Here is a 14,892-nt window from a genome sequence, read left to right on the forward strand (position 1 = left end):
AACAATGTTTAAAATTATCTATATTTCTTAGCTAAAATTGTTCATCATAGTAATTAATCTAATTGCCCAACTCTGTCCCTTATTATGACTGCGCGGTTTAACATCACTAACGCGAAATGACTGACATCATCTACGTACCGAACACTAGAAGACACTACTTTCAAAGACGTTCCACACCACCATAGATCCTCAGTGGAAATAAACTAATTTGGTTAAAGCTGTTTAGGTTTACAGCCATAACAAACTGAAGCAAATTGCGATATCACCGTATGTACTGAGTCCGGTGCATCGAAGTGATGGTTCTTGTACTCGTCTGGGACGATGGAAGAACTCCAGCAACGAACAAGCTCTTTCAAAGACTAGGACGGCAGAAGGTGGTCCTCTGACTAACACAAACTAATACTGCCTTCTCCTCTCTGTATTCTACAGACGAGAAACGCGAACACCCAGGCACAAGGACGGAGTTCAGATAACGTCTCAACGTAAATATAGGCAGAGGAAGTGCTCTCAGTTACTGGCCGCTGTATACTCAACGTCGACTTCCAACCCGGAGGTGAAGTCCAGAATCGTATAGGTTCGGAACAATACAGTGCCTAACTGTCGCTCGGTATCACCTTTGTTTCAAGTATAAGCTCTCCTGTACCAACAGTCACACACGGAAGACCTCGTCTCTCTCTCCACCGCTTGCTTCCCAGCAAGGCTCGGCTCCCCGCCATCGTAATTCCGAAAACGAATCGTATTCCCGACACCGCCGAATATTCTCCCTCTCTACAGATTCTTCCGAACGTCGACTAACCATATTTTAGTCTTTTGTCGTCCAGCGCGGAATGTTTGCTAGGAAAAACCTATACTCGCACAGTGGTACGCTTCTGAGTAAAAATCCGCGGAAATAACCCAGCCTGCGTGGTTTCCGAGGTGCCGCTTCTTTGTTCCCCTCACCTGCGTCCAAGATTTGCGGAGTTCCCGGTTATCCTTCTGGTCCTGCTACAATAGCGGCTGGCCATCAACCTAGCCGGCCGGTGTGGCCTGGCGGTTCTAGGCGCTTCAGTCTGGAACCGTGAGACCGGTAAGGTCGCAAGTTCGAATTCTACCTCGGGCGTCGATGTGTGTGATGTCCTTCGGTTAGTTAGGTTTAAGTAGTTCTAAGTTCTAGGGGACTGATGACCTCAGATGTCAAGTCCCATAGTTCTCAGAGCCATTTGGACCATCACCCTATTGTGCTCCAGAGCTTAGGTGCCACGGCGTCCGTCTAACTTTCCTGTTTTTAAACACGACCAACACCTGTGCGGACCTTCCACCCAGAGCTTGAATTCTGCCTACCGTTTTATCTCCACTGGCATTCCAACCTCTTATCAGTACGGCTCCCTGCCGCCGTTGGATAAGCAGCTGAGCAGCAAGTCGTATACTCCTAGCTCACTCGTTTGTTACATAGTTTAATTCTTAATTTCTTTGCGTGTTTTTGGTACTTGCATTGTTTAATTCATAAATTTCGGGCGTATTATAGTATTTGAGAGTTGTAGCATCGCGTTTTTAGTACCTGAATAGGGTAATTTCGCTTAGTCTCCTTCCGCCGCCGAGCAGTGTCAGCAGTGCGCAAGTAGCAGCATTACTGCATTTACTAGGCAATCTTGTATTTTAATAACCGTTTAAATTTTGTCGATTTGTTTGCGCTCTTTGTAGATTAGTTCAGACGTTCTTTGCAAAACAGTTTTTAGCATGGATAGGGACTGCAACTGCTGTGTTCGGATGCAGGCTGAGTTGGCATCCCTTCGCTCCCAGCTTCAGGCAGTGTTGGCTTCGGTCTCACAGCTTGAGGCTGTTGCCAATGGGCATCACTGTGGGGGTCCGGATGGGGGTTTGTCGGGGACGGCCAGCTCGTCCCACGCATCCCCTGATCGGACTAAGACTGTGGTTGCCCGGGATACTGCCCGCATTGAGGCTGATCCCTCACCTGTGGTAGAGTGGGAGGTCGTTTCAAGGTGTGGCAGGGGGCGAGAGACATTCCGGAGGGCTGAACGGAAAGCCTCTCCAGTTTGTCTGACGAACCGGTTTCAGGCTCTGTCTCAGGCTGATACTGATCTTCGGCCTGACATGGCTGCTTGTCCTGTTCCAGAGGTTGCCCCTCAGTCTGCAAGATCCGGGCAGTTGCAGAGGGTGGGCTTACTGGTAGTTGGGAGCTCCAATGTCAGGCGCGTAATGGGGCCCCTTAGGGAAATGGCAGCAAGAGAGGGGAAGAAAGCCAATGTGCACTCCGTGTGGATACCGGGGGAAGTCATTCCAGATGTGGAAAGGGTCCTTCCGGATGCCATGAAGGGTACAGGGTGCACCCATCTGCAGGTGGTCGCTCATGTCGGCACCAATGATGTCTGTCGCTATGGATCGGAGGAAATCCTCTCTGGCTTCCGGCGGCTATCTGATTTGGTGAAGACTGCCAGTCTCGCTAGCGGGATGAAAGCAGAGCTCACCATCTGCAGCATCGTCGACAGGACTGACTGCGGACCTTTGGTACAGAGCCGAGTGGAGGGTCTGAATCAGAGGCTGAGACGGTTATGCGACCGTGTGGGCTGCAGATTCCTCGACTTGCGCCATAGGGTGGTGGGGTTTCGGGTTCCGCTGGATAGGTCAGGAGTCCACTACACGCAACATGCGGCTACACGGGTAGCAGGGGTTGTGTGGCGTGGGCTGGGCGGTTTTTTAGGTTAGATGGCCTTGGGCAAGTACAGAAAGGGCAACAGCCTCAACGGGTGCGGGGCAAAGTCAGGACATGCGGGGACCAAGCAGCAATCGGTATTGTAATTGTCAACTGTCGAAGTTGCGTTGGTGAAGTACCGGAACTTCAAGCGCTGATAGAAAGCACCGAAGCTGAAATCGTTATAGGTACAGAAAGCTGGCTTAAGCCAGAGGTAAATTCTGCCGAAATTTTTACAAAGGTACGGACGGTGTTTAGAAGGGATAGATTGCATGCAACCGGTGGTGGAGTGTTCGTCGCTGTTAGTAGTAGTTTATCCTGTTGTGAAGTAGAAGTGGACAGTTCCTGTGAATTATTATGGGTGGAGGTTACACTAAACAACCGAACTAGGTTAATAATTGGCTCCTTTTACCGACCTCCCGACTCAGCAGCATTAGTGGCAGAGCAACTGAGAGAAAATTTGGAATACATTTCACATAAATTTTCTCAGCATGTTATAGTCTTAGGTGGAGATTTCAAATTTCTAGATATAGACTGGGACACTCAGTATAATGTCACACGATGCTCTGTCCCTACCACCCGTCCTAAACATCTGAGTGCACTATCCGAAAATTACCTCGAGCAATTAAACAGAGAACCGACTCGTGGAGATAACATCTTGGACCTGCTGATAACAAACAGACCCGAACTTTTCGACTCTGTATGTACAGAACAGGGAATCAGTGATCATAAGGCTGTTGCAGCATCCCTGAATATGGAAGTTAATACGAATATAAAAAAAGGGAGGAAGGTTTATCTGTTTAGCAAGAGTAATAGAAGGCAGATTTCAGACTACCTAACAGATCAAAACGAAAATTTCTGTTCCGACACTGACAATGTTGAGTGTTTATGGAAAAAGTTCAAGGCAATAGTAAAATGCGTTTTAGACAGGTACGTGCCGAGTAAAACTGTGAGGGACGGGAAAAACCCACCGTGGTACAACAACAAAGTTAGGAAACTACTGCGAAAGCAAAGAGAGTTCCACTCCAAGTTTAAACGCAGCCAAAACCTCTCAGACAAACAGAAGCTAAACGATGTCAAAGTTAGCGTAAGGAGGGCTATGCGTGAAGCGTTCATTGAATTCGAAAGTAAAATTCTATGTACCGACTTGACAGAAAATCCTAGGAAGTTCTGGTCTTACGTTAAATCAGTAAGTGGCTCGAAACAGCATATCCAGACACTACGGGATGATGATGGCATTGAAACAGAGGATGACACGCGTAAAGCTGAAATACTAAACACCTTTTTCCAAAGCTGTTTCACAGAGGAAGACCGCGCTGCAGTTCCTTCTCTAAATCCTCGCACAAACGAAAAAATGGCTGACATCGAAATAAGTGTCCAAGGAATAGAAAAGCAACTGGAATCACTCAATAGGGGAAAGTCCACTGGACCTGACGGGATACCAATTCGATTCTACACAGAGTACGCGAAAGAACTTGCCCCCCTTCAAACAGCCGTGTACCGCAAGTCTCTAGAGGAACGGAGGGTTCCAAATGATTGGAAAAAGAGCACAGATAGTCCCAGTCTTCAAGAAGGGTCGTCGAGCAGATGCGCAAAACTATAGACCTATATCTCTGACGTCGATCTGTTGTAGGATTTTAGAACATGTTTTTTGCTCGCGTATCATGTCATTTCTGGAAAACCAGAATCTACTATGTAGGAATCAACATGGATTCCGGAAACAGCGATCGTGAGAGACCCAACTCGCCTTATTTGTTCATGAGACCCAGAAAATATTAGATACAGGCCCCCAGGTAGATGCTATTTTTCTTGACTTCCGGAAGGCGTTCGATACAGTTCCGCAATGTCGCCTGATAAAGTAAGAGCCTACGGAATATCAGACCAGCTGTGTGGTTGGATTTCAGAGTTTTTAGCAAACAGAACACAGCATGTTGTTATCAATGGAGAACCGTCTACAGACGTTAAAGTAACCTCTGGCGTGCCACAGGGGAGTGTTATGGGACCATTGCTTTTCACAATATACACTCCTGGAAATTGAAATAAGAACACCGTGAATTCATTGTCCCAGGAAGGGGAAACTTTATTGACACATTCCTGGGGTCAGATACATCAGATACATCACATGATCACACTGACAGAACCACAGGCACATAGACACAGGCAACAGAGCATGCACAATGTCGGCACTAGTACAGTGTATATCCACCTTTCGCAGCAATGCAGGCTGCTATTCTCCCATGGAGACGATCGTAGAGATGCTGGATGTAGTCCTGTGGAACGGCTTGCCATGCCATTTCCACCTGGCGCCTCAGTTGGACCAGCGTTCGTGCTGGACGTGCAGACCGCGTGAGACGACGCTTCATCCAGTCCCAAACATGCTCAATGGGGGACAGATCCGGAGATCTTGCTGGCCAGGGTAGTTGACTTACACCTTCTAGAGCACGTTGGGTGGCACGGGATACATGCGGACGTGCATTGTCCTGTTGGAACAGCAAGTTCCCTTGCCGGTCTAGGAATGGTAGAACGATGGGTTCGATGACGGTTTGAATGTACCATGCACTATTCAGTGTCCCGTCGACGATCACCAGTGGTGTACAGCCAGTGTAAGAGATCGCTCCCCATACCATGATGCCGGGTGTTGGTCCCGTGTGCCTCGGTCGTATGCAGTCCTGATTGTGGCGCTCACCTGCACGGCGCCAAACACGCATACGACCATCATTGGCACCAAGGCAGAAGCGACTCTCATCGCTGAAGACGACACGTCTCCATTCGTCCCTCCATTCACGCCTGTCGCGACACCACTGGAGGCGGGCTGCACGATGTTGGGGCGTGAGCGGAAGACGGCCTAACGGTGTGCGGGACCGTAGCCCAGCTTCATGGAGACGGTTGCGAATCTAATTTGCTGGGAAGTGGCGGTGCGGTCCCCTACGGCACTGCGTAGGATCCTACGGTCTTGGCGTGCATCCGTGCGTCGCTGCGGTCCGGTCCCAGGTCGACGGGCACGTGCACCTTCCGCCGACCACTGGCGACAACATCGATGTACTGTGGAGACCTCACGCCCCACGTGTTGAGCAATTCGGCGGTACGTCCACCCGGCCTCCCGCATGCCCACTATACGCCCTCGCTCAAAGTCCGTCAACTGCACATACGGTTCACGTCCACGCTGTCGCGGCATGCTACCAGTGTTAAAGACTGCGATGGAGCTCCGTATGCCACGGCAAACTGGCTGACACTGACGGCGGCAGTGCACAAATGCTGCGCAGCTAGCGCCATTCGACGGCCAACACCGCGGTTCCTGGTGTGTCCGCTGTGCCGTGCGTGTGATCATTGCTTGTACAGCCCTCTCGCAGTGTCCGGAGCAAGTATGGTGGGTCTGACACACCGGTGTCAATGTGTTCTTTTTTCCATTTCCAGGAGTGTATATAAATGACTTAGTAGATAGTGTCGGAAGTTCCATGCGGCTTTTCGCGGATGATGCTGTAGTATACAGAGAAGTTGCAGCATTGGAAAATTGTAGCGAAATGCAGGAAGATCGGCAGCGGATAGGCACTTGGTGCAGGGAGTGGCAACTGACCCTTAACATAGACAAATGTAATGTATTGCGAATACATAGAAAGAAGGATCCTTTATTGTATGATTATATGATAGCGGAACAAACACTGGTAGCAGTTACTTCTGTAAAATATCTGGGAGTATGCGTGCGGAACGATTTGAAGTGGAATGATCATATAAAATTAATTGTTGGTAAGGCGGGTACCAGGTTGAGATTCATTGGGAGAGTGCTTAGAAAATTTAGTCCATCAACAAAGGAGGTGGCTTACAAAACACTCGTTCGACCTATACTCGAGTATTGCTCATCAGTGTGGGATCCGTACCAGATCGGTTTGACGGAGGAGATAGAGAAGATCCAAAGAAGAGCGGCGCGTTTCGTCACAGGGTTATTTGGTAACCGTGATAGCGTTACGGAGATGTTTAATAAACTCAAGTGGCAGGCTCTGCAAGAGAGGCGCTCTGCATCGCGGTGTAGCTTGCTCGCCAGGTTTCGAGAGGGTGCGTTTCTGGATGAGGTATCGAATATATTGCTTCCCCCTACTTATACCTCCCGAGGAGATCACAAATGTAAAATTAGATTAGAGCGCGCACGGAGGCTTTCAGACAGTCGTTCTTCCCGCGAACCATACGCGACTGGAACAGGAAAGGGAGGTAATGACAGTGGCACGTAAAGTGCCCTCCGCCACACACCGTTGGGTGGCTTGCGGAGTATCAATGTAGATGTAGATGGAGACGTAGATTGAGTGTCTTTACTAGTATAGGCAGCCACCTTTCATGCAATAAGCGTTAACCGTTCTTTAATATTGTCACGTACGCCTCGTAGTCTCCTCTAAATATTCATATATACGATGTACAACGTATCAAATGATACCTCACTGTGGTTCTAGTTCACAGCAAAGTATGTGGATGAGTGCTTGTAAGGTGCGAAATTATAGCCACCTTACAACATCCTTCAAATGTGTACTTTTTTGCAAGTAATGTGAGACACACATGATATCTTGGTTCAGAAGTCTGCTCCGAAAAGGTTTTACCTTGAAACTAACTAACCTCTACGACATTCTGGAAATGCCTGCCGCACTACAATTTCTTCATACGAGGAAAGAGGACGAAGCAGTGCGTGCCAAGTTAGGTGTCAGCCGACACAGCATTGGGCGATATCGATAGCTTCCTCTATACCGACCAAGTTCTCCGAGTAGTTGCAGGAAGTTAACTGCCGCATACTTTAGTGCCATCCAAAGTGCCTTTCGTATTAAGAAACCTCATTATGCTGTATACAGGTTAAAGCAGCTGAGACAGGCCAACCAAGATATATCCAGGATGAATAAATTAATCTACGTGAGGTTTTCGCGAAGCTGTAAAACAATATGGGAAATTTGCTGAGTTCCCAAGTATTAATCGCCGTATTACAATGCCGATTTCATAGAAATTATGTTTTCTTGTAACGGAACTATAAAAAAAAAAGAGCTAAGACAGCTTCAACGAAGCAGTTTCTGTTTGCACAGTAGTTTCGGTCTTCGTGTAAACATCAACACAGTATACCGATAACTCTACATACACGCCCAGTACGTTTCCGAGAGAAAGTCAGATACCTAGGTGTCTGGCTGCACCGGAAACTTACATGGGGGGGGGGTTACCACATTGACTACGTTGCTAACAGAGCGCACGCGACGGTCAAACAGCTCTACCCAATCCAATGCTCAACAGGGAACGCACACTGAATAGGAGGGTGTCGAGGTCCATATACATGACACTGATTAGACCTCTGGTGTTCGCAGCTCCCGTCTGGGGATATGCAGCTCCTACACGATTGCGCCGCCTACACATCATACAGAACAAAGCACTACGAGTCATTAGCAACGCTCCACGTTACACACGCATCGTGGATCTTCACAAAGAACACCGCCTTCAAACCCTCACGGAAGTATTAAAAAAAACACAAACGCCACACGACTATACAGGAACTCGAGACACTCGAACAATCCTTTCATCCTCACTCTGGGAAACTACGATCACAACCATAGGTGGAACCACAAGCGGCGAAAGACACTGCTAGCTAGGGCATAGCCACCTACGGTAAACTAACATACACCAACAAGCGAGAAACGTCGGCAAGCCCCTGCATATCAGCAACACTGGTAATTACCAGCTGCTGCTAGAGCCGACCAACATGTCACAGCAGGGACACCGACGAGCTCGCCCATTGACGCACAAACAAACCGCCACCATCACCCTACACTGTGCACCCGATATATGACCTATCGGACACAAAAACGATAGTAGACCTAACTGTTGCAGGATGCTGACGCTGAACGAGAGCTCTACACCGGCACCCAGCGCCAGCCTCCGAGCAACACCACCGCACAGCGTCAAAGGTATCGACATGCTGCCTGCGATAGGTCGTGCAAGGGTAGGCTTTGTTACTAGTGGGTATCATGCAAGACATCCGCTGCTGCTCTTACCACCCGACGTAACTATCACAGAGGTTTTTTCCGTTAGTTCTTGCCTTGGCACTTTTTTTTCCTCTGCCCTTCAAACTGCTACCCTTCGTTCGATTTCGACCCAATCTATCTCCAGATGAGCGCTCATTAATGGTTAACCTTAACCAGACGTACGCAAACATCGCAGTACCCGCATCCTGCGACATCTCACTTTAGTGGAAACTAACCCTTATGCAGAGATGGCAGTAGAGCTTTTGAGTTGGCCATTATGCTGGTGTGGACGTGGGGATCCACCTCTAAAAAAATAAAAATAAAACACCTTCAACGACATAATACGCATGATACTTGATCCAATATCATTAAGAAAATAGCACGGCAGACCACTCTCTCGGCCCCAGGGGAAGAGGTTCCACAAACGTCTGCCCTATTGTACCACATGTGAACAAGCACGCGTCTGAGGTACCAACTGACTTCTCGACGTCCCTCTTTCTGAAGACCTGAGGACGGACTTTTTATGAATCTATTGAATAAGGAAGCGTTTGTGAGAGAATATCGGACTATGCGCTCTTTGGAGTGGGTACGATGGAGATCTATAAAAGCAACTTTAACAAATGCTCTTAGAAACCTTTGCAGCAGACCCTACACTCATGGACGCTAATCGAGAGAGAACTTGCAGGGAACATATCCTAATACGCTGTATGTTGGCGAATGCTTATGTTCAAAGAATATGGAGTCTGCGTTCTTTGTGCCTATATTTTTGATCATACGCTCATTGAAGTAGTTTCCCGAGTGTACACATTATCAGCTAGTGGAACTGAGAGACCGTAGTGTACTAGCTAATTTTGATCGCCTTGGCTGCAATTAATTAACTGTAAACAAGTCTATTATGCTACTGTGTAGAAACTCCTCGCCCATTGGCTTATTGGTTATGTACTATTTCTGATAATTTCGCTTGGAGTTACATGGCTCGCCCCCCTCCTCTCTCCCACCCCCTTACTAGCAACATCACCTCAGGTCAGTCTGTACGATTTTCTTTTTCGAACTGGCATCACTGTATTTGCTATTCATGGCTAAACTGGCAACATGCACGCACATTCTCGTATGACAGTGAAGTCAAAAATAATAATTTTCAGGATTAGCTGGCTATTTCAGCTTTCAAATTTTCCAATCTCACCTCTAAATCGAAGACTATGCTCAACTGAATCTAAAGTGTCGAAACACAGCACACACAGAAGTTGCATAAATTATATCAATAAATAAGATTGACAATGTGGTATCATGTATCAATACCACGTCACGGGCGTCACAGCAAGGGAAACGCAAGTTTCCGTGAGATGCCGACAGCGGTCACGAGGGATCCGACGGACGCAATAGTGCACGCCCACTCAGCCACACCTCCAACGACTCTGTACTTCCAGTGCCCTCTGTCCCCGCAGTATAGAAGGGCCGGTGGCAGCGACTCAGGCCCACTCTCACTTAGAACCACTTCGTTTTGGGCGTGCTGCGCTGACAGCGCCTGTTTGTGGCTCTGCCTGTACTAGCCCACGAACGATGAAGACAGACAGTTAAGTGAATCTTCTTTCTTGCTGCCTCATTTGTAATGAGTCGTCTCACTCCTGGAGTAAGTCCTTGTGCTCAGGGAGAAGTCTATTTATTGTGTTAACTTGCACGCTAATCATTTCTGCTCCACTCCAACTTCACTATGACGACAGTTATTGCACCACTCTTTCGTGAATCTCTTGTTACACAATGGTAAAGAGAGGTGGACTACAATTAACATTTTGTATCGTGTATTAATTGGAAGAGATCTACCCAGCGCGGGCCGCAGTGGCCGAGCGGTTCTAGGCGCTTCAGTCCGGAACCGCGCGACTGCTACGGTCACAGGTTAGTTGGGCATGGATGCGTGTGCTGTCCTTAAACCTGAGGCAGGATTCGAACCTAAGTAGTTCTAAGTTCTAGGGGACTGATGACCTCAGAGTGGCTCAGATGGCTCTGAGCACTATGGGACTTAACTGCTATCATTGGTGAGGAAAAGAGTATGAGTAGGCCCTAAGGAGGAATGTACCTTTCTCATTACACGATGGATGGCCATGATACCTCTCTCATCAGGGTAAGATTGGGTTTCAGCCTCGGTTAGACTGAATTCTTCCTGTGGTGTAATTTATACCAGGTTGCTCTACGAAGTTCTATGGGCCTCGACAGAAACAGGGTAGCCATGGAGAAGCGAGACAGAAAGCAGTAGTTGTGCTTGAGAATCAGAAGCAGTCTACAACAGCCAAGTACCATTCTGTAAACTAGAGTAGGATTTAAGACGGCCAGCAGTTGCATCAACACCTTTGTCGATGACAAACGGATTTACCGTGGCGAAGGACTAACCGTCTTCAATACTAGACACCACGAGGAACTGACGTGCAGTAGGAAGGGTCTTCGATCATTAGCCTCGTTAAGTTTACATTTCGTAGATGTTGATTGGGAAGATGATTGGCAGATCCGATGTGGCGGCTTTAGTTTCGCCGAAACCGGTAATCATGGAATAAAAAGAATTCCTGCGATCTTGGGTACCAGTTTATTATTTTACAAACATCTAGATCGCTCCCACATGAGCACAATGTGCTCCCTACAAGATGATTGCGAGAAAATCCCCCATGATTTCCCGAGTCAAAGTGTCTCTGATGGCATGCTCCTTCCAACTGAGGGCCCTTTCACAAGGGGGCGGGGGCCCTTCACATGGGTGTGCACCTGCCTTAGGTGACTGCAGCTCAGGCAACCACCTGGAACTGCCGAATTGTCGGTCTGTCATGTGTTCTTTCACACCTCAAACCCCTTGCAATCACCCCTCCCTGAGCCTGGCCTGTACCAGGGGCTACATGCGAACCCTACCTGTCGACCCGGGGCTGGGAATTAAGCGTTACCCCGTCACCTGTTACGCATCAGACAGATGGGCCGGCCTTCAGGAGCACACAGGGAGAAAAAGAGGGACCTTAAACGCCGAAGCACAGGAACGCGAGGAGAAGGGAAACAAAGATAGGAAAAGGGAGCGAAAGAACAAAGGTGAAACTGTTCTGATTTGTCTGTCGTTGACCTAACAACATTGCCAATAACCCACTAGACATGTTCCCCAAGGGAGGGGAAAAAGAACAGCCAGAGGATAGACATGCAGCACGGAAGGGAAAAGACGCTGCAAAGGCTGGGGGACCTGTGGCAGCCAAGTACGAACCCGCCCAAGAGTGGCGAGCCTCCTGGGGGGAGAACAATTGCAATGTTTGCACCAGTGTAGACTGGGCTACGCTAACGTGTGTTGCTATTGTCCTATTAAAATAGCCTACCTAATTCAGAGGTGCAGTTACAGCACGTTTTTCCTCTTTCACACTCTTGCTTCACTCCCATTAGGAGGTAATGTGGCATGAATCTGTTCAGGTATACACACACACTGTAGTATGGACACTGATGTGTTGGTAAATGTGCCAACACCTTGTAGATATAGGAGGCTTAAATGCGCGCTATCTAACGCAGACGGGCGTGAATTCTGGAACAGGATAAGTAGTGAATTCTCATAAGAAAAGTATGCAGCTCCTCGAATACTTATCTTTTATGCTTTGATGTGAATTACAGCATTCTTGATTAGACATTTCATACGATAACTATCAAACTATGTAAGGCTAATGGCGCCTTGCTAGGTCGTAGCCATGGACTTAGCTGAAGCCTATTCTAACTGTGTCTCGGCAAATGAGCGAGGCTTCGTCAGTGTAGTCGCTAGCAAAGTCGTCGTACAACTGGGGTCGAGTGCTATTCCGTATCTCGAGACCTGCCTTGTGGTGGCGCTCGGTCTGCGATCACACAGGCGACACGCGGGTCCGACATGTACTAAATGGACCGCGGCCGATTTAAGCTACCACCTGGCAAGCGTGGTGTCTGGCGGTGACACCACAGACACAGTGTAGTGTAAAGTCATGTCTTTTCTTCACACAACTGAAGGAATAAGCCCTCTTCGAATCGAACTGTCTTACGTGAACGGATGTCTGTGTTGTTGTGGATACTCAACCGCGCCCCTCTATGTGAACGACCACTTTTACGGTAAGAATGAGGACATGGTAACAGATTTTGGTTTGAGTAGTTTGTTTAACCACAAATCCAAAATTTTTGTTGGTGACTGAAAACTTTTCACATGCGATCTAGAAGAAATGCAGTTGATAACGTACATATTGCATATTGCTCGGGGACCAAGGACAAGAGCCAGGCGGGAATAATAAGAGTGGAGGACCAAGAATGAGGTGCTCGGATTAAAAAATCTTGCGCCATTACTGTTTAATCTGTACATAGAAGAAACAATGATAGAAATAAAAGGAATGTTCAGGAGTGGCATCAAAAGTCAAGGTGTAAGGCTATCTGTGGTATCGATAGCTGCGATGCCACAGCACTGGTACACGTTCTTAGGTTGGCACTACGACACCGACGACAGCGCCCTCTATCCATCGCCGTGCAGCTCTACGGGCGCCGCTCCAGATTACACCCATTTGCTCCGAGGAGACGACCTAGCAACATTGTTACTTCAGAGTCTGTAATGGCTAGCCCCCTATGAAGTAGAAACAATTATGGTCTATCGAACTACGTGCTCATCTATACGCAACGTTAACTCCTATTAGTAGATGCGAAGCCGTACAGGTATCAACGCTAAGTATCATCAGTTGTATATGTTCATACCCCAGTGAAACAGTTTCCATTTACACGTATTACGAAAGCATTTCACCTTTTTCCTGCTCCTACACATTACCTACATTCGGCCTACCCTTCAGTTTACAGGAGCAGACCCACGTGCCGCCATCTGCTGAATGGAAGGAACAGTGCATAATATGAAATGAAAGAAAATCCAAGACGGAGGTAATGGCAAGTAGCAGAAATAAGAACAGCGATAAACTCACGCGGATTGATGGTCACGAAGTAGATGAAGGAATTCTACTACCTAGGTAGCAAAGTAGACAATGACTGACGGTGCAACGAGATCATTTAAAGCAGGATTGCCTGGAAAGCATTTTCTTGCCAGTGCTATAAGAAGTCTACTAGCATCTTGATTTGAAGAAGCAGTTACTTATACTGTACGTTTGGAGCACACCATTGTATGGTAACAAATGCTTCGATTCTCTCCTATTCCAGTTTTTCAACAGTCGTCTGTAGCACCACATCTCAAAACATGGAATGTTGAAAAGTAGGTGGACTGATAAGGTTAGAGTTCTCCGCATATTCCTTTCCTCTCCAATTCTGCGCAGAACTTCCTAATTCCTTACAAGGAGAAGGGAAAAGATGATAGGACGTCTGTTAAGACAGACTGGGATATATCCAGCAAGCAATTGGCATTACTCGCATGTTGACCAGTATTACGAACTACATATCTTGGCCAACTACATGCCTGTTCCAAACTGAATACTTTTCCTGGATTTCTCCACCATTAAAAAACATGCACGCATTACGTAACTCAGTAGGACCAGTCTTCAACACTGGACGAGGATTATGTTATGACTCCCCATTGTTTTAGTAGGAAGCAGTGAGATTACCTGTTTCCTTGTTTTCTCATTCTATTCCCAAGAAATAAAATAGAAGAGACCGGGTGGGAGAGAGAGAGAGCAGTGGCTTAGAAGGTAGAGGTAAAGGGGAAGCAATAGTTGGTTTGGAGAGGGAGCAAGACTAACAGAGACGGGTACGGCGGAAAATGGATGTCCAAAGTCGTTATTGCCCTCCTACTTTTATCCAACAATATAATTGAAATTCGTTTTCTTAACCTAATAAATTAATGCTGCCTTGAGGCAGGCGTAATTTCTCCGTTTATGCTTCTCGTACGGAAATAGTTGCGATTAAGTTGCGTAAACAGCACCCATAGCCAGTCAGAATGCGATGCAGCGTATACTGTAGCCGCTTTTCTAATTACTCCAGAGTCACTCCGATGGTAGTCTAACACCGCAAGCGCCTGTTGGAGAGACAGATTTACGTTTCTTTCTTGTTGCGGTGGTGGCGGGGAAGCTACGTCGCCGCTGGCCGTCTTTCCGGCCGATAAAACCCCGTCGTCACGAGTTTTCCAAGTCTCCAGTTCAATCCAGATCTCGCGGTCCTCTGGGAAATAACGGACCGGAAGGGGTGCACCAAAGTTTACTCTTCCCCAGGTCGGTCTGCTACAGACGTTTTCTCGTGAGCTCGGCCCGCGGTTCGTATGTGGCTGCCCTC

The sequence above is a fragment of the Schistocerca piceifrons genome, chromosome 5 (genome assembly GCF_021461385.2).
Source record: "Schistocerca piceifrons isolate TAMUIC-IGC-003096 chromosome 5, iqSchPice1.1, whole genome shotgun sequence".
NCBI classification, from domain to species: Eukaryota; Metazoa; Arthropoda; class Insecta; order Orthoptera; family Acrididae; genus Schistocerca; species Schistocerca piceifrons.